Source organism: Rhipicephalus microplus, chromosome 7, assembly GCF_043290135.1.
Source record: "Rhipicephalus microplus isolate Deutch F79 chromosome 7, USDA_Rmic, whole genome shotgun sequence".
Taxonomy (NCBI): Eukaryota; Metazoa; Arthropoda; class Arachnida; order Ixodida; family Ixodidae; genus Rhipicephalus; species Rhipicephalus microplus.
Window position 1 is genome coordinate 30,539,846 of NC_134706.1, and position 20,636 is coordinate 30,560,481.

General features: G+C 47.3%; 1 protein-coding gene across 1 annotated transcript in view; it reads left to right on the forward strand.

Annotated features, from left to right (window-relative positions):
• Positions 1-7,007: 7,007 nt before the first annotated feature.
• The window catches only part of LOC119179303 (receptor-type guanylate cyclase Gyc76C), a 410,240-nt gene continuing 396,611 nt past the window's right edge, over positions 7,008-20,636 (forward strand). Inside the window, exon 1 of the mRNA XM_075868918.1 lies at positions 7,008-8,396. The gene's annotated coding sequence lies outside the window, so the exon portion shown is untranslated. The remainder of the gene's footprint in view (positions 8,397-20,636) is intronic.

The window sequence follows — 20,636 nt, forward strand, 5'->3', positions numbered from 1 at the left end:
TATAGTTTCGCTTATAATCACCAGTGATGATACTTGCCAGATGGTTTTGTACGCACTCGAGGGCACGGATGAGATATGCCTGGTGAGGGGACAAAATGGAAGCCGCAAACTCAAGTTGGGGTCGAACGAATGATTAATAAGCTATTAGACGAGTGGTGGCCGGGGAGCCGCGCGAATTTCGTTTAAGGTAATGTAAAGTGCGCGAGGCTTTAGCGGTGGTTTTTTCTACATGAGCGGTCCAAGAGAGGTCGGGGGTGAAATGTATTCCGAGGTACTTGTAACTGAGTGCAGGGCATAAGGGCCTTTCATTTAGGTTACGTGTGAAGCTAGAGTTAAATCTCTTGCGACTAAAGGTCAATAATTTGCACTTATCAGTGATAAGAGACATCTAACAAGCATATCTAACAAGCATATGGAGCAACGGGTTCTATTTTGTAAGGCTGAAAATACTTTGTTCCAATACGGCACGTTGGTGTGAGAACGAAGAAATATTACGTACCATCCGGTGAAAGGTATACGTAAACTTATCAACGAGATTACTTTTGCAAGCCAGTGTGTGGCCCTGAAATGGATTGCGTGCTAGCGGGGTGGCGCATGATCTTCTGCAGGAGACAACTGTTATTACAATTTCATCGTTTAACCAATCGATTGGTAGGATCTCCAGCAACTTAACAACAACAACAACAACAACAACAACAACAACAACAACAACAACAACAACAACAACAACAACAACAACAACAACGACGACGACACGACGATGACGACGACAACAACAACAACGACACGACGATGACGACGACAACAACAACAACAACAACAACAACGACACGACGATGACGACGACAACAACAACAACATTAATACTAATAATAACTACTACAACACTAGCTCTGCTTACTCGTCGACTAATAATTTGCAGAAATGGTCTGTTCAGTATGCACTAACGAAGGAATGAAAAAAAAATTCTGGAGTGTAAGCGGACGGAATGCCCAGATTTGTCTCCAGCTTTCTCCAAAACATGGGATATTTTGAGGAAATGTCTATTCGAGATCAAGAGCTTTTGGTCTGCTAACGCGAATGCTTTAGCCCTAAAAACTCCCAAGCATTTCCTCGAGGGTGAACATGGTTAAGTGCGAATGCACGGGGTGATGCTATGAGGGGGAGTGAAGTTAAAATCCGTTGGGATTCGCCAGTGAGTTAACGTAAACTCCCCCGTGTGATCAAATTGCGATTCCAAGAAACCATTACACACTCGATGCTGACGCCTCATCTCGGCCTCGCGAGCGCGCAGTTCACCATCCGCTGCACGCTTCGCCCGCTTGTCCTCGGCCTCGCGAGCGCGAAGTGCGGCATCCTGTGCACGCTTCGCCCGCTTGTCCTCGGCCTCGCGAGCGCGCAGTTCGGCATCCGCTGCACGCTTCGCCCGCTTGCACTCGGCGTCGCGAGCACGCAGTTCGGCATCGGCTGCACGCTTCGCCCGCTTGCACTCGGCCTCGCGAGCACGCAGTTAGGCATCCGCTGCACGCTTCATCCGCTTGCACTCAGCCTCGCGAGCGCGCAGTTCGGCATCCGCTGCACGCTTCGCCCGCTTGCACTCGGCGTCGCGAGCACGCAGTTCGGCATCGGCTGCACGCTTCGCCCGCTTGCACTCGGCCTCGCGAGCACGCAGTTAGGCATCCGCTGCACGCTTCGCCCGCTTGCACTCGGCCTCGCGAGCGCGAAGTTCGGCATCCTCTGCAAGCTTCGCCCGCTTGTCCTCGGCCTCGCGAGCGCGAAGTTCGGCATCGTCTGCACGCTTCGACCGCTTGTCCTCGGCCCCGCGAGCGCACAGTTCGGCATCCGCTGCACGCTTCGCCCGCTTGCACTCGGCCTCGCGAGCACGAAGTTCGGCATCCTCTGCACGCTTCGCCCGCTTGCACTTGGCCTCGCGAGCACGCAGTTCGGCATCCGCTGCACGCTTCGCCCGCTTGCACTCGGCCTCGCGAGCGTGAAGTTCGGCATCCTCTGCACGCTTCGCCCGCTTGTCCTCGGCCTCGCGAGCGCGCAGTTCGGCATCCTCTGCACGCTTCGCCCGCTTGCACTCGGCCTCGCGAGTGCGCAGTTCGGCATCCGCTGCACGCTTCGCCCGCTTGCACTCGGCCTCGCGAGCACGCAGTTCGGCATCCGCTGCACGCTTCGCCCGCTTGTCCTCGGCCTCGCGAGCGCGAAGTTCGGCATCCTCTGCACGCTTCGCCCGCTTGTCCTCGGCCTCGCGAGCGCGCAGTTCGGCATCCGCTGCACGCTTCGCCCGCTTGCACTCGGCCTCGCGAGCACGCAGTTCACCATCCGCTGCACGCTTCGCCCGCTTGTCCTCGGCCTCGCGAGCGCGAAGTTCGGCATCCTCTGCACGCTTCGCCCGCTTGTCCGCGGCCTCGCGAGCGCGCAGTTCGGCATCCGCTGCACGCTTCGCCCGCTTACGTTCGGTCTCACGAGCCCTTCGCAGCGCCGCCTTGTCTTTCAACGTCGGCGAAACCACCGCGGTACCGTCACCTCCAACGACGGGTGCAGTGCTGGCATTCGGTTGTACTGCATTTGTTGTTGATGGTAGCGTTGCCTCCGGGACATCCATCGCACGACCCGCTCTCGACGGGAGACTGAGAGAGAAGGCGGGCGTGCGAGAGGGAGGGGTGCGCGCGCAGCTGTAGCGAGTGAGGAGAGTGGAGGAGCGAGCGAAGGGGGATATCAGCGTCGCGTCCGTGGCTTATTCGTTAGAGCGTCGCGCTGCGGCCCGCCAAGTCCTCTTTCTTTTAAGGATAGAGAGAAGACTGCGGACGCCGCCGACGGCAGTGGATGGTTTGGGGTAGCTTATAAAGTGTATTCACACTTAATATAACCCAAGAGACCGCTGTTCTCTACCATCTCTTGTATATATATATATACACGTAACTCGATACGTATAGGTAACTCGACTTCTACTAAAATGATCCACGAGTTCCAGACTGCTTAAGAAAAGCACCAACATCGTCACACGCGTTTAGCAGCACCTGTCTGCGGAAATTAGCGTTAGGGAATCCGCACGGAGTGTGAGGCTATCACTGCTGTCTTTTTGCCATAGGCTAGCGTCCTACACTCTACTATGCCTGGAGTGAGATGGGGATCTGACTTTATTAATTAGGTGTTTAAAAAATGGTTGATATTGCAACAGAATTGCAGCAAGCCCCCTAGAGCGTGTTTAGAAAAAAAATTGTTTTCACAGATGTCACTAACATTCCAAGAAAACATTTTCTTGTTAGGCATGCGTTAACGAGTGTGTTTGGAAAAAAGTGGCAACGATTTTGAGTACTAGGTACTCTATTATGGAAGAGCAAAAAGCCGTCCCGTAGATGTTTAGAAAAAGTAGTTAACGATTTAGAGTATTTGGTACTTTACTATGGTAGAGCATATATCCGTCCCCTAACTCTTAGCGTGGGGCCGCCGTTCATAACGGAATTTAAACCCACCCGTTAAGGTTTTACAAATTTGACATTTTCATCCATCCCCAAGTTTGTGTCACTGACTTTAGGCCAGTAACCAGAGCGCCCTAGTATGGTTTATCAATAGCCGTGAAATTTTTGTTTTGCCTAACCTATGGATTCATGCGATAACAACGAATCGTTAGTTCACAGCATACAAGACTTCGTTCGCTTGCACGAGATCTCACACTGGTACAGCGGAACTCGACAAAATTCACAAACGTGTGCCTGCATAACTTAGCTCCCGAGCTGCAGCATCGTCTGCCTTCACGGATATCGCGAGCTAAGGAGACTCTTCTATGCCGCCTGTGGCTTGGAGTGGCCTTCACGAACGCATACTCCTATCTCATTGGAATGGCCAGCTCTTCTACATGCGCGTACTGCAGCTGCGAAGAAACCATCGCGCACCTTCTATGTGAGTGCACCCATTTCGACGCGCCAAGACAAGAACTGACTGCAGCTCTGGATAGACTAGACGATCGGCCTTTGTCGGAACAAAGGATTCTGGGTCATTGGCCGAGCCCATCTTCAGCCCAGAAGGCTTTGAAAGCTCTGCTGCGCTTTTTGCGGACAACTGGCCTCAGAGACAGACTTTAGTGTCTTTATACTCTTTGATGTTGCCTTTCCTCTGTCGCTATCTCTTTTGTGATTTCTCTCTCTCTCTTTTTATTCGCAACTTTTCTTTTTATCATCTTTTATTCCCCTTTCCCCAGCCCAGGGTATACAGCCGGTCTAAGAATTGGCTAACCTCCCTGTCCTTCCGCGTAAACTTTCGTATACGTGTTGCTTTGATTAGCCGAGAAAAAAATATTCACGATTCGAGTGGGAATCTTAGCACGACTGTTTTTCGCAGGTGAGCAACAAGTGTGCTGCGGCTCTGCAAGTGGAATGAATGAATGAATAAACTTTATTTAAAGTCCGGCAGTTTTACCGGGCGAGGGGAGAAGGGGGATCAACCCCTTTCCCTTCCCACTATCCGTGGAGCGTACATTTTTTACAACATCACAAAGGATTATCAGAGTTATTGTGTGCTAACTGGGTTGTATGCGGAGAGCAACATGAACATATCAAGATAGTGCACGATTTTATATAAAGCAACGCTACAACAACAACAAAAAAAAAAACCGTGGATGCGGATTGAAGCTTAGTTTTTAGTGCAAAAAGACGACTAAGAGTTATTAAACTGATAGGTTCTTTTATGTAGACGCTTAACCCTTTAATGCCTGTATTATGAAACCACCGAATGAAAACTTTTTTTTCCCAGTTTTCTGCTTTGAATAGCAAACACTTCATTGATTCCGCAGCCAAATAATCCAAAATACAGCTTTAAATGCACACATTTGCCGTGAATTCGCGACATGCCAAAGAAGGGCAGATCTTGCAACGTAATAACATACTACAGAACCATAAAACATTGCCCCGCCGCAGTGGTCTAGTGACTAAGGTACTCGGCGGCTGCATTTCCGATGGAGACGGAAATGTTGTAGGCCCGTGTGCTCAGATTGGGGTGCACGTTAAAGAATCCCAGGTGGTCGAATTTTCAGGAGCCCTCCACTAAGGCATCTCTCATATTCATATGGTGCTTTTGGGACGTTAAACCCCACATATCACTCAAACCATGTAACATGTCGAGTTCCATCTCTTGAACACACACACACACACACACACACACACACACACACACACACACACACACACACACACACACACACACACACACACACGCACACGCACACGCACACACACACACACACACACACACACACACACACACACACAACAACAACAACAACAACAACAACAACAACAACAACAACAATTGAAATTACGTGACTTGAGCGTGAAATAACGACGCGAAAGCTGTTGCAGCTGCTTGGCGCTCTCACCCATCAGCTACACAACACATGGTTCTAACATAAAACACCTATTACACAAGATGACGCTAAATGCTGCATGCTGAAGCGTTCTCCATGAGTAGTTAGTAGTCGACATGGGGTAGATTTGAAATGTTCTCACCGAATGTATTTAAGTTTCTATAACGTTGCACGCTCGCTAAGATATCTCAGTGATTCCCGCGAATACGTAGATAGCGCGCTTTTCACATATCCTGTTCAAACATGGACACTGCACGTTCGCATGTGAAATGCGGTAATTTTCGGTATCTTAGCATCGAGCTCCATTGAGGTTCCAGTTGTCTGTTTCAACGCGTGATTACGTGATGCATGATGATGCGAGCAGAAAAAGAAAAAGTGGTACTTCTGTCGGCGCTTTCGTTTTCAGCAGAGGCGAACATTGCCTCAAATTAGCTTTGAGCTTGGCTTAAAGAAAAAGACCGACTTGCTTTCCGCCTCGATTGCAGCACTCATTTGATCTTCCACTTACGCGAAAGCATGCCGTATAAACAAGGAATTGAAAAACAGCATCAAGCAAGCGTTCTTTAGCTTAGCGCGAACGCGAGCCACAAGGGGCGCCGTTAGCGGACGGGAAAGAAATATGCCCGTAGCAGACGACATCATTGCACACAGAAGCCGAGGACGTCAACTTCAATGCTCTCGTCTCTAATTAGCCTGCCACCTCCCGTTTAGTTTGATGATTCGTATTTGCATATAAAGCTGCCGCTAAAATTAGAAAGGCTAACCGGCAAGGTGAGCGTCTCTCTCTCTCTCACACACAGTCGCGCTAACGCGAGAACGAATCCGTGGCAGGGGAGCGGGAGATGATGTAAATGCCAATGCGGGTAACAATAAAAATCAACAGACGGCGCGCGCTTCGCGTCGTCTGCTTCTTGCCGGCGGCCGCGAGCAGGCGGCGCGAAACCGGACCTCTCAACTCCCGCTCTTCGCGCGCGCGCTAGGAAAGCCATGTGGATCCGCCGTTCCACGTGGTGCCAAAATGCCGACAAGTGGGCGGAGCCATTGTGACCACGTGACCCCACTGAAACAGCATCGCGAGGTGTGATCACGTGACTGCCTAGCTTGCGCGCGAATCGCCCGAAAAGCGCGCGCGCGCACCGCTTGACGCTTAGCCGAGCGCTAGCGCCACCAACCGCAGCGAAAGGGAAGTTCTTGAAATAGAGAGTGAGGACGAGCAAAGGACATCCAAGGGAAAGGAAGTCAACGTGCGGCGCTAGCGAACCCCCCCCACCCCTTCTTGAAGAAGCACTGAGGGCGAGGGTACGAGTTTCTTGTCTCTCTCGAGAAGGACACTGGGATGGAGGGTATCAAGCCGGAGCAGGCTGGTTTTTCTTTTTGGGAGAGGCTGGCTGTTTGTCTCCTATTTTAATGACGAAGCGCACGCTCGCTTACTCTCTCTCTCGCTGGATGAGTTGTGTCAGTTCCTCTCTTTTCCCAAACACTCTCTCACTCTTTCAATGCTTTCTTTCAGTTCGCATCCTCACCTCTCTCCCTCTTCCTTCTCTTTCCACCGGATTCTTCAGCTTTCTCCCGGGAGAGAGAGTCGCTCCTGTTTGTTCTTTTGTGCATCTTGTTGCCAGCCTGCCTTCGCTTACTGCCAGCCCTTCGGCAAACAGCTAGCCACAGCCGAAGCTTACGGCCGCTGCCTGCGACGACGAGCGCCAACCAGGAGTATGTACCACTCTGCCCGCTGAGGCCGGGCAGGCCGCACATGCCGTGACGTTCCTGTCAGCGATACGGAAACGGCATAACTTTTTTTTGCACGATCGGTGCGTTCTTCCACAGACACCGGCCGGACCTGCGAGAGTTTGAACCTGAAAGTGCGAGGGAGTGATCCAGTCCAAGAGGAAAAGTGGTGTGTGTGTGTGTTCGAGTGCATCGGTTGTTCTCATCAAGTGGGGGAGGTAGTTCTCAACGACGTGCTTTGTTTTATTGTGCTGTTTTTTTTTCTTTCGGAGCCACGACGATCGCGGGGTGCCGGTAGCTATGGGTTAGACTTCCGAAACGTGTTAGTTATTTTTTATTTTTCTCTCTTTCTCTGAGCTTCTCTAGTTGTAGCCTCGCAGGAGCTGCTGCGTGTTTTTCTTCTGTTTTGTTAGCTCTTTTCCTGTCTTTTCTTTTTCTCTTGTTTTTTTAGAAGGCTCAAGGTTTCTCCTTCCGTTGAGCCCATTTCTGTGCGCTCGACTCCGTGTGTTTATCAGGTCGCCTTATCAATTGCTTCAACGACCCTCCTTCTTCAGCAAGCACGGATAAAACAAACACTACGGGATAAGTATTTTTTTGTTGCTGTTCAGTCGCAGTGCCCCTCTCCCTGCGAAGGTTAAGAAGAAAGAAAAAAACACCTATCGAAATACAATACTGCTATAGAGGGAGTTTTGGTTCTTCGTACGTAGTTCGTGCCGCTCGCTTGCCACAAGTCCCGCCGGCTGGCTCTACAGGTGTTATTTAGCGAAATCGCGTGTGCGCGTTTTTCTTTTTTTCTGTGGGATGCGGTGTTTTTGTTCTACGGTGTGTCGAATCACGGGCTTCACTTTGATCGGCGCACAACGTCGAATGATTGAATCGACCGAACTTCCACCGTGTTGATGCTGCGTGCTTCGTCAGCACAGTGGTGCACTCCCCTATCTGTGTCTCCGTCTGCGCCCGTGTGGTGGTTGCGTCGTTGTGAGTGGAAAAAACATGATACCGGTCGCCCCTGGAAGGCGCACTAGGCGACGCCGTTCAACAGCGACCACTGCGTGCCGTGGCCACTACGCCGTGATTGTGAAGCAGCTAATCAAGCCCGCCGATCTGTTCGCCTGTTCGTGTCTTGTGTGGTGTGTGCGTTTGGCTTTTTGACGACGTCTTTTTTGGTAACGATAGTATCCGCCAACTGCTTGGAATTCCTACGAGAGCGAACCGGCCAAGTCAGCTGTCGTCATGAAGCTAGCAGGCGGCGAGTCGCAAGTGTCCCGACACTGAGAAAGCGAAACACCCCCCAAAAAAGCCGGTGAGTACTTCTTTTGCGTAGCTCTTTCTTGTTTACAAACTCGCCTTGCGGTCACACTTTCTTGTACCGCTTGCTATGCAACCTGTGTTCTTGGATCTCTAAGGCTACCTTATGAGACGATGCAGGCTAATCAAGATGAACCCGTGTCGAGATCGTTAGTATTGTCACTTTTAAACTGACAATACTAACGGCGCAGGCAGAATCGCACTTGTTTACAAATGCGCCTTGCGGTCGCATTTTTGTGTCAACTTCCTGGCCCTCTATGATCTCTGAGGCTGCCTTACGACCGCGCATTATAATTTTTCTTTTCAAGGTTACGAATCTCGGTTCGCCGGAGTGACCTCCGTTCGTGGGGTGTTTTGATGCGCTGGAACGCGCGAGCCACGTCTGGTGCCGAATTTTTCGTTTTATTTGCAACAGCGGAACTGTCGAGTGACTCGGAGATCTCGGGAAATGGCAATAGTCGCTGGTATTGCGTGTTAAAAAGACGCGTCGTGGTGTATCGGCGCAACAACGCATTACGCAAACGCACGCCTATACACCCGCCCCCTAGTTTTGTTTTCGTCTTCTTTTTTTTTCTGGCTTCGGTCAGAGTGACCTATAGAGTGCTTCGGCGTTGCGTGCCGCATTCGTTACCCGGAGGTCAAAGTCTCGAAAAAACGCACTCCCTCGTCGTTCTTTTCGTTTTGCGTGACTGTGCCCATCACGAAGTCCTTGCATGTGAGCAACGAACGAGTCGTTCTGAGGCCTTGCGCCATTCGGGTAGCCTTTCTGAATCGTAACAGACGTGGCAAACGGGAATTGAAACTTGACTCGTACAGTTATGAACGCTTTTCACGACACGTGCCACAAGGTTGTAGTTTTGTGTGTTTTTTGCGATAGAATCTTTTCTGCCTTGCCTTATCTTTATGTATATCGTTATCGTAACCTCGGCTAGGGCATCCCATTCCTGTTTCTCTCTTTTTTTCCCCCCCAGTTTTTTGTTAGGTATTTCCGTCCACATTTTTACAGCCTACAAAGCAGTCTTTGCGTGTATGCTCCGGCTGCTAGTTTTTTTTCTTCTTTTTTTTTTCCTTTCTCGCACTAGAAGCTGATCACGGCCGAACTTAAAAACGATGCAGTTACCGCGAACTGGCACTGAGATTAGATACGGAAGCATTGCACCGGATTTCGTCGGTAGCGCTTGTCCTCTTCAACGCATGCGTGACATCTTCGTCGGTTCGGCTGTTCCTGCCGGAAGACTCTGTTGATGAAAAAACACTGCGGAAATTGCGACGTGACTTGTGTCGGGAGGTCCAGTATACATTCGGCCCATACGTGCTACGAAAGGTATACAGCCGGCGTCAGTAGTTTTAGAGACCCCCCTTTGGGCCGTGAAAAAAATTGAATTTGCTAGCAATATGTTGGCTGTATTTGGCCGAACTGCACAACCCACGTGAATAACATGAAAAGGGGGGGGGGGGGGGGCTGATTTCTCTTTGTTTAGGGTGGGTGGGAGTCGTCCTCCGCCAAGATTTATCTCTCAAGCGCCATATATTCTAACTGCTCGGCAGTTCTGCATAGTGCATTCAATTTTTTTTGTTAATACCTGTTTATTTGGTAGCATGCAGCTCAGATGTCTGAAACTATTGAAGTCGCTGGTGCCGCTCCAGGGCTTTCGGACAATACTCAACAGAGAAATGCAATTTATTACACGAGCTGGGAACCAATGCTCGTTCCTTTTAAACTTTGTTTGAATAGGTGAAACAACTTTATTAAATGTGCGGCAGTTTCCTTAAACCGTGATTTTAGTTTTCGTATAAATAAAAACGAAATAAAACTGTGTGTGTGTGGTTGCGTGAGTGCGTTGCGAATTTTTCGGTGTTTAGGCCGCTGCTGCACAGTAGATATTTATATAGCTCGTTTTAAAACACGACGGAAGTCTAATTGCAGGTTATCTGCTGAAACGGCGAGAATATGCGACTTTTTTTTTTTCTTTTGCGTCTCGTGGTTCTGAAAAAAATTCGTGATACCGATTACACTTTGCCAACGCTCATCTCTCGTCCTTGTTCAGTGTTGTAAAGCGCTCAGAAAAGACGGCAGGAAGAACGCTCGTAATGTCTGACTTGTCCCCATTTTGTTATCGGTGTCCCCCCCTTTCTCTCTCTCACACACGACTGTAAGTTGTAAAGGAGGAAGAGGGATATTGAGGTTGCTTCTTTAAAGGAGTAACTAAAGGTGTAACTAACGTGGCAGGCACTGCGCATTGCTCCCGACCGGGTTGCAGAAATTAGGTAGCTTTTCTCATCTTCTAACCACTACCACGACCACTAACTTGGCACACCCATTCCTCCTTCTTGGCAGTCACCGCGAAGTTCCTACACGCTCTCGCTTACTGCTCAGGGGAGCAACAGTTATTTTGTGCAACAGAAAAAATCTGATTTTGGTTGATTTAACCAGCCTATCGAAGTACATGCAGGTATACGGTTAGATGCACAATCGATGTCCCAATCGATGTACACACATCATATTCGGAAACAAACTTCAGAAATTTTGCAGCACACACACGGCCGGGATTCGAACTCATGACCACTCAAGTCACCATGCGCGTATAGACTATAACCACATCACGCTACGGCACCATCTGGAAGGAAACAGGCTGGATGTCGTTTTAACAGTGCCAGGTTATTATCGCTGCCGTCACTTCGCTGCCGATGAAATCGCGCTGATCTGTTATTTATTTGCATACTATAACTTCACGGTACGATGCCCTTGCCCTTTACTTCTCAGTTGCGTAAATTTTCGGATTCCGCGTAAGTTAACCAGAGACAACCTACCGTTTCATGTACCTGCCAACTTCTTTCATCACTCTATACCGCTCACAGAAAAAGTATCTGTAATGTTAAGGTTCGGGATGTTGATGTTTTCACACCGTATACACTGTCATTTGTTTTTATCTAAGCTTTCCACTGTTTTCACACAGTTTTTCACAATGTGCAGATTATTCCCTTTTCTGCCTTTCGAGAAGGTTTCTACATAGTTGTGTATATTCTTTCTCCTTCGTTTCTCAGTCCCATTTCGTGATTCTTGTTGTCTTTGTATTCTTCCCATTCTGCGCTGATTTTTTTTTTGTTTTCACTCTTTTTATTTGCTTTCTTTTTCCGAAAACCGTCTTTATTGTATTGTTTATATCATGGTTGTTCCGGGGCCCGTTAAACAAATTGTTGATCGATTCATTCATTAAGATTACGCGCAGGAGGTGAACGTAGTGAAGTACATTCGAGCGTTTAGGCTAGCACCAGCACGGTGGTCTAGTGGCTAAGGTACTCGGCTGCTGACCCGGAGGTCGCGGCATCGAATCCCGGCTTCGGCGGCTGCATTTCCGATGGAGGCGGAAATGTTGTAGGCCCGTGTACTCATATTTGGCCCGGTGCACGTTAAAGAACCCCAGGTGGTCAAATTTTCCGGAGCCCTCCACTACGGTGTCTCTCATAATCATATGGTGGTTTTGGGACGTTAAACCCACATATCAATCAATCAAAAGGCTAGCACCAGCAATAACGCTTCTAGGTTGGACGAGCTGCTTTAAAAAAGACGGCCCGCTCTCCCGATGTGAACAGATTTTTGACGGCCGACGCTCTCTTCACTGCTATCAGTGTACGACGCGAATTGCTTGTGCGTTTCGATTGCCGGGCACAAGTTCGCCCGATTAAACATTTGAACACGCCTACTCCTGCCTTCGTCGACGTCACGACCGAGCGAAAATTCGATTAGTTCTGGAAGACTTATCATCATTATTATCATCGTTATCATCGTCTTCATTATTGTTCTTTCATCTGCTGCGGCCCTTGACAACGTCACAGCGAAGCTGCGATACAATAAAATTTATAGGACTCCCTATTATTGTTGCTCTAATCATCATTTAATATATTTTATCTACTGCTACCTTTGTCAACGTCACCTTAGTCAGATCACCTACCTTTGTCAGTTCTAAAGCCCTCCGTTATCGTCATCGTAATCGTCATTATTGTTACTGTTAATTTGTCGTATGACGTGGAGATGCGGTGGGGATGGTGCAAGTTCGTTCAAGTAAACACTTTTCTCCTTAGAAGGAACACTAAAGACCAAAACGCTTGCTTGCGTATCAGTAAAGTACAATTTCACCATCCCAGAATGCACCCCACTCTTACCACGACACGAAACTTCGTAAGGGAGAAAACGCTCGAAAAGAAACTGCGGGTGGAGACGCCACCGTGAGGTTTCCGCACCAAACAATGACGTCAACAATTTTTGAAGGCGCCTACGGGGGCTCTACGTAGCATCTAATGGATAAAATTGAAGTACGTCGTGATCTGTGGGTGCCGTAGACATAGCATACGAAGTCTCGTAAATTTTTCGTCGAGCCAATGGCGAAAAAGTACGAAGAATACATTGTTGTATTTCTTACGTCAGGCGCGGAGATTACTGCGCCAAATTTAAAAATGAAACTTCAACCTCGATTTTCTCGCCCCGCCGTGGTGGTTTAGTGGCTAAGGTACTCGACTTCTGGCCCGCAGGTCGCGGTATCGAATCCCGGCTGTGGGGGCTGCATTTTCGATGGAGGCGGAAATGTTGTAGGCCTGTGTTGTCAGATTTGGGTGCGCTTCAAAGTGTAGAGTTTTCTAAAATTAACTAGAGGGGACTCTGGCACTGGGATCGCTCAGTGACCATGGGAATGATGGGTAGTATACACATTTGTGTAGTCTTCGTACTTGTTGGGAGCGAATCGTACTTGCGGCTTCGTTTATTGCTGTGTTTCGGTTTTGTTTTGAAAGAAAGATTCAACCCTTTTGAACTTCGTGACCCAATTTGGAAAGGTAAGTTGAAAAAAATATGGCGGTGAAGCGCAATAGCTGAACATTTGCTGATTTTTGTATCGTGAGAAAACAGCTTCAAGCCACACGAACACACACGCTGCCAAAAGCAGGCCAGAAGTATGAATATTAGACAAATGTGTGTACTACCCATCATTTCCATGCTCGCTGAAGCGCCGTGCGTTGCAGCTCCCATAGACACTAGCGCCAGAGTTCCCTCTAGTGTATATTGGGAAACTCTATGCCTCAAAGAACCCCAGGTGGTCGAAATTTCTGGAGCCCCTCCACTACGAAGTGTGGCAGCTTGGGCTAGTTGGTATGGCATGCCGATAGTTATATAGCGCGAGAACAAAACGACACACAGACATGAGTGTGTCTTTCGTGTCCTTCTTGTCTCTGTGTCGTCGTTTTCTTTTCGCGCTATAACTATCGTCCTCCACTACGGCGTCTCTCATAATCATATGGTGGTTTTGGGTCGTTAAACCCCACATATCAATCGACCTCGATTTTCTCCGCTATCAATGAACTTACGACACTGAAACCTATGACATTAGAGTGCTCAGTCTCAATCAATCTCAAACAGTTCGCTGTATCACTTTAGCGTCCCTTTCGCACGCAGTGTCACGACCGAGTGACATTACAGTTCTAAAACTCGCTGTTGTCGTTACCGTCGTTATTATTATCACTGTCGAGAGTGCACAAGCAGGCGCTGCGGCAGCCAGCCGCGCCGGTTGTGAACAAGACGAGACAAGAGTGGCGGCCATGTTTACGGACGCGACCTTCTTTTATCAGTCGCCGGTTGGCCCGTCTCCGCAGGCTGCGAGCAGAAGGCTGTTGGCGCGCCAGCAAAAAAATAACTGCGTTGCAGCCGCCGTTCCGCCGACCTTCCGTCTCCTCTCCGTAATGACGGCGTCCCGCTCAGCCAAGAACGAGTGTTTTTTTTTTCTCTCGTTTCTCTCTGTTCCCTCCGTTTGTAGCGTCATTCGTTTTTCATTTCTCTATATTGGTCGCGTGTTTTGCTCGCGCTTCGCGCGCGGATCTGTTTATAAAAAAAACAAATCTAAACAAAAACAACGAGGAAGGCGAAAGATCTGTTTCAAGGTGCGCCGATCATTGTTTTTTCGCGGCGGATATTCTCGGAAGAATGATCGCGAGCGATGTCGTTTTCTTGCGCCTGCCGTGTTTCTTATGTGATTCTTGAATGAAACGAAGATAAAAGTGAGCCCCGTAACTGTCTCTCAGGGAGGGGGGGGGGACACCTCAACAGTAGCTCACGAGGGATGGGGGTAAGGTGGGATTAAAAAGGATAGGATTAAGAGGTACAGAGATAGAGAGAGGCGGAAGGAGAAAGCGTGGCGCAGAGACAGTGACATCCATGGAAGTAAAGAGAAGATAGGAAAGACGGATGCGGTCGCAGAAGTCCGAGGACGGGGCACCACTCGGCGAGAGCTCTCGTCGGCGTCAGGAGATGGCGTAGGGGGAGCCCAATCGGCCAGAGCTGGGCTGTCGATCGGAGATCGCGGGGGCACAACCGGTCGGCACGAAATCCAGGGGGCACGTACATTTTAATTTTTTGTTTACGTAGTGTTTCTTCGTTCGCGAGATTTCCCGCTCGATTTTCCGTCTCCACACGCCGGTAGAGTATCGATTCGTGTGTGCGGCTCTGTTGTAAGAATCTTCGGTACATACTACATACACGCTATACTAAGTTTTAGCTTACGAATAATGCCTGTGTTAGACGCTGCATATTTTATCGTGATTACGCACGATCGCGAACTTAGCTTCTCAACAGTGATTGCCTTCCGCAGCCCACGCAAAGGAGCCAATCAAGATCGAGAAATTCGACCCGGATGGAGCCCATCGATATTTATAGTTACTATTTGAGTTAGACGCTGCATATTTTATCGTGATTACGCATCATCGGGAACTTATATCTTAACAGTGATTGGTTGCCTTCCCCAGCTTACACGAAGGAGCCAATGAAGATCGAGAAATTCGACCCGCATAAGGCTCATCGCAATTTGTCGTTGCTATTTGACAATCAGTGCAAAAAGAGGCTCTGCCTAAGTGCTGTCACCGCCCAGATTGAACATAACTGCTAGTCCATGCTCGGAATCGTTCAGGTAAATCAGGTGTGTATGCCCATATGGACGTACGTGAGTATCGCTAGTTCACGACCGAAAATTTAACCTTATTATGCCAAATTTCCGCGGAAATTCCTATATCTCTGCTCAGTCAAACTTCATGTCTTATGTGGGGTTGACGAAATTTTAATTTTTAATTTGCGTAGTGTTTACGTTTCAGAAAATGAGAGGGAAAACCGACAGGCTTGGCTGATCCGGCTAATGATAATTTGCTGTTTTAAAAAAAGTTTATTTCGACGTAGTACGTATGAGACAATTGTACAAGGTGTCTGTACAACAAGGACAGCAAGGAACGCACACACAACGAGTAAGCTCTATATGTACAGGGAACAATATCAGAAAAATGTCCAAGTCTTCGGAATGTCCGTAGCACGTGGTACTACGGACAACACGAATTTATCATAATTTATGCTAGTGACACTTTATGCATTTAACAGGACGATTGATATGCACACTATATACACAACTTCATGGGAATGAAAATATCTATGTACAATTTGCGTTTGGAGAAATTCATTCTCACGAACAGTGGAGATCAAGTTCAGCCCAACGGGACATCGCGACGGAACACAACATCAACAGACACACCAGAAATTGTTACAAAAATAAATGTTTACACAAGTACACTACATGGTAAACGAACAACACACAAATTAAACGTGAATATGTATACGTTCGGTATTTACATGATATTTACGTGGTTTTTACAAGGTAGAAGGTATTGGCTGCGAGGGCCTCCTCTAGAGACGTTATAACGCTGCGATCGTTTTGACGTAACAGATAGGATGGCAGTTGTGAAGTATATACGGCAGCTTTGCTTTGGCGACACCACTTGCATCATCCCCTGTGGCTGCACTGGTTCTTAGTCGCGATTTTACCATGCAAATCAGACACGAGAGTGCCACCGGGTGGCACCGATTCGTAGTTTTATTGCCACTATTGTCAGGTCTTACTGCTTCTTCAAGCACTGAGCTTCAAAACAAAAAAGGGAACCACGCATTGTACCCACAGCAACAGCGCAGGAAATGCGGTGTTTTAGCAGACGACACAACCCGGCATCTTATGATTGACGTGATCACCTAGGAGGCGCCACGGTATGTCCTCGAGGCCAATAGTTGCAAAAATGCAGTGCGTGAGAACTATTGTTACGTGCAGTGCAGCTGAACTGTTTCACGCAGCTGATTTTCCCACCCATGTATGTATGTATGTATGTATGTATGTATGTATGTATGTATGTATGTATGTATGTATGTATGTATGTATGTATGTATGTATGTATGTATGTATGTATGTATGTATGTATGTATGTATGTATGTATGTGTGTATGTATCGTATGCACCGTATGTATGTGTGTATGTATGTATGTATGTATGTATGTATGTATGTATGTATGTATGTATGTATGTATGTATGTATGTATGTCCATCTAGGGAACATCAAGGAGTTTTTTAAACCTCCTTGGTGAACACTCCTATTACCTCCATCTCGCATCTCTTCATCATATACAAGTACCGCCATCCAGCGGACATTCCAAGGACTAAAACGAGAGGTGGCTACTACGTACAGGAGACGCACGACCCACGCCTTAAGGAGCTTCGCCCCCTAACAACTTGAGAGAGCATGTATCTTCTGAAATTCAACATGCCATAAGACACCCGAGTTTGCAGAATGCGTGAAGACAAGTGACATACATTAACATTCCAGTTAGGAATTTCTGCGTCGTTTGTGCAGAGGATAGAGGAAGAATGTAAGAAAGGAAGGAACTGCGTTCAGTTTGCTACCAGATGTCTGCAGAGCTCTAGTAGCGGCAGGATGCAGCGTTCCTGCAGAACCTCTGCAGAATATATGCAAGAGTTTGTCGCTCACAAGAGCTACCTACCCATTCTCTTCTCCCCATGAGCCGGTCAACGTGCAGCATCGACAGGTTAAGGACGTTTGTAGGGCGCCAAGTATACTGTACGCGAAATATTGCCATACCATTTGACGCGTTTGTTGATGCGCCATACAATCATATTCCGTTTTTTTTTCTTTTTACGTTTCAAAATATACATTGCGAATGAAAAAAAAAAAACAACCCGCAACCTGTTCGCAATTGTTCGACATCTTGACCGCTCAAAAAGGCGAGGACAGAGGTAGGTATGACTACACGGGCTGTAAACTTTCAAACTCGTTTGTTCACGAAAAAAGACGCAGCAATGTATAGAGGGTGAAGACACGCGGCGACACAGTTACAACCGCTCATCAGCCTAGCGGGGCAGCCATACTTATTAAAAAGGGGGAAAAAAAGCAAACACATTTCCGATTGAGATAATCTAATTGGGGTTTCGCTGACGTAGTCACCCCTGAGTGTGCGCAGGGTACCAGTTCAGGGTGGGTGGGGGGGTGGCGAAGGTTTGTGGCAGCGCCCCCCTCTCCCGAAGATGATGATAATTCGGATGAAAACTTTATTTGGGTCCACAGAAGACGCTATATAGGCAGACTCTGGGCCACCCGGATAGTCCCAAGTAAGGACCGAAGCTCTGCTTGGCGGTATGGGGCAGGTTTTGCGCCCCCCCCCCCCACCCAACTCTCGCTTCCCTGCCTACCCCCACACCCCCTCTTTCGCACGCCTATGCAGTCACCACTTTTTCTTTCTTTCAAATATGATATGCTTTTCAATAACTCTCGCTCTGTTTCATATTCGCTTCTGCTTTAAAAAAGAACTTACACATCTCATCTCGCAATCATAACTCATCTTCACTTTTATATCGGCGTTCTCTTACATTTACAGCTATTACTGTGTGCGTTATTTTCACATTTATTACCCATGCACATTGGAGTTCTTTTAATAGCTGTATATCATTAATTAACGTCATTTCGTTCCCGATTCTACTGCCATTTTTATTGTATGTTTCGTTGTTTTCACAGTTATGCACAATTACTGAACATTGTTTTCTTACCATTTTTACTGGCATGTTTTATTGTATGTTTGCGTTGTTTTTGTTACTACCAATAATTACTTAATCGCTTTTTTGTTGCCATTTTGTTGTACTTATCAACATGTCATTTTCTAACAGGAGGTCCCCTTTCAGCCTTGTGCTATGGGACCTCCTTCTGTATATACTACCTCAATGCGTGTATATTTTTTGCGACAATAAATTATATCTGATGACTATATTTGATGCTCTCTGTTGCCCTCTATGTCGAGTGGTAAGTACCAATTATAGGCCAAACACAAGTTTTCCTGCTCGCTTTGGCCTGCGAGAGTATATACTGCTTGCGAAAAACGATCGGGAAAACGTGTTTCGGGTCGACGTAATTTTTTTTCTATTTCGAGCATTGTTTTTTTTTGCGGAACGCTATATAGCTCAACGACGCAGCTGTTCGCTGGGGTCCTTTGTTTCTCGAGCGTGTATATAAAGCCGAGTCATTCCGCTGAACCACACTGCTGTCGTGCGATGCTGTAACTCCGTAAGCTGATTATAACGTGTTCGAGCGAGTTTCGCTTGTCTGATTCGAGCGCATTTGTTCCTTTATTTCACGTGGCGTCATTGTTTGAAACGAAAATCGTGCCTGCTTCGACTTCTAGTTGTGCAAGGCCTCGAAAGCAGTGCGGAGGTTGGGAACAGTTGCTGTTTTCCCTTCGTCTATCTATCTATCTATCTATCTATCTATCTATCTATCTATCTATCTATCTATCTATCTATCTATCTATCTATCTATCTATCTATCTATCTATCTATCTATCTATCTATCTATCTATCTATCTATCTATCTATCTATCTATCTATCTATCTATCTATCTATCTATCTATCTATCTATCTATCTATCTATCTGTCTGTCTGTCTGTCTGTCTGTCTGTCTGTCTGTCTGTCTGTCTGTCCGTCTGTCCGTCTGTCTGTCTCTCTGTCTGTCTGTCTGTTCGTCTGTCTGTCTTGTCTTGTCTGTCTGCCCGTCTGTCTGTCTGTCTGTCTGTCTGTCTGTCTGTCTGTCTGTCTGTCTGTCTGTCTGTCTGTCTGTCTGTCTGTCTGTCTGTCTGTCTGTCTGTCTGTCTGTCTGTCTGTCTGTCTATTACTCATTATTGCTATTCTTACTTTCCTTTTCTTCTTTTTTTTCTTCCTTTCCATTTTGTGCTCGCTTTCCCCTTTATTTTCCCACTCTAAAATGTTTTTTTTCTTTTTCTTTTGTTACGCTAAATTACCTATAATATAGCTACGCCATGTGCGTTAGTTGCTTTTTGCTGCTGATGAGTTATCATCACCAAGGCGCTCGAAGAACAAGCGGAATAAAATTTCTCATGGCGCGAGCGTGCGCTGAAAACTTCACACGTTGAGCGTTACGCAATGTCAGCATTCAAAATCCCGGTCCTCTAATGTGTTCTCCTCTTAATAGTCTTTTTTTTATGCATCACTTAACGGTCACGGCACCGTCGTCAACGCCGATGTTGACTTTCCCGCAGCGCTGAGCGTCTGTGGTTCTGGTATTGGCTACAATAAACGTAACAATGAGCACCTTTGATGTTGTTATAGAAGCAGGTATACGACAGTGGCGTAGGCGTGAATAATGTTTCTCGGTCGGCACGCTTGTAGGAGGGACGAAAGAGTCGCTGACTTTTCAAGTTCGTTAGCCTGACACTTTGGTATACATCTATTTATAGAGCTGCGATCCGACTTGGAAGGAATGAAGGCAGCACGGGTAGATAAATATATTCCGTTCGTGTGGCGTTTTCGTCCCTTTTACCGGATTTTCACGTTGTGCCTAAACCATTTGCTACGATGGCTTGTGTAGTTCTTTCGCTAGTATGTATCTGCAACTTTTGTTGGGCAGGTTCAGTTCTTAGTTTTTTAAGTTTAACGTTATAGAAACTTTCGACTCAAAGTGACTGCAGAGATTTATTTTATTGGTGTGTTAAAAAAAAGCTTCGCTCAAAAAAATGGGTAATGAAATTCTTATTCACTAATGTTATTTACCTTTTCTGACATGGCGATCTGACCCTTTATCGAGGAGGCTTTTTTTTTTTCATTTCACGTGGCCTCCTTTTTTCGCAATTGCCCGAAGCAATCGAAGCGATTTTACACTCGGTTGCAAGTATACCGGCTAGAAAATGCAATAATGTCCCCCCACCAAGGAAGCCTTCTTCCATCGTGAAAGAGGCGTTGTAAAATTGGGGCCGATACAAGGTTATTATAAAGCGACGTCAAAATGCGAAACGGCGGCGACCTCGATTGGGCAGCACTTTTCCAGGATCTTGCGAAGGGGGGAACAAGCAGGCTCGCTTTTTAT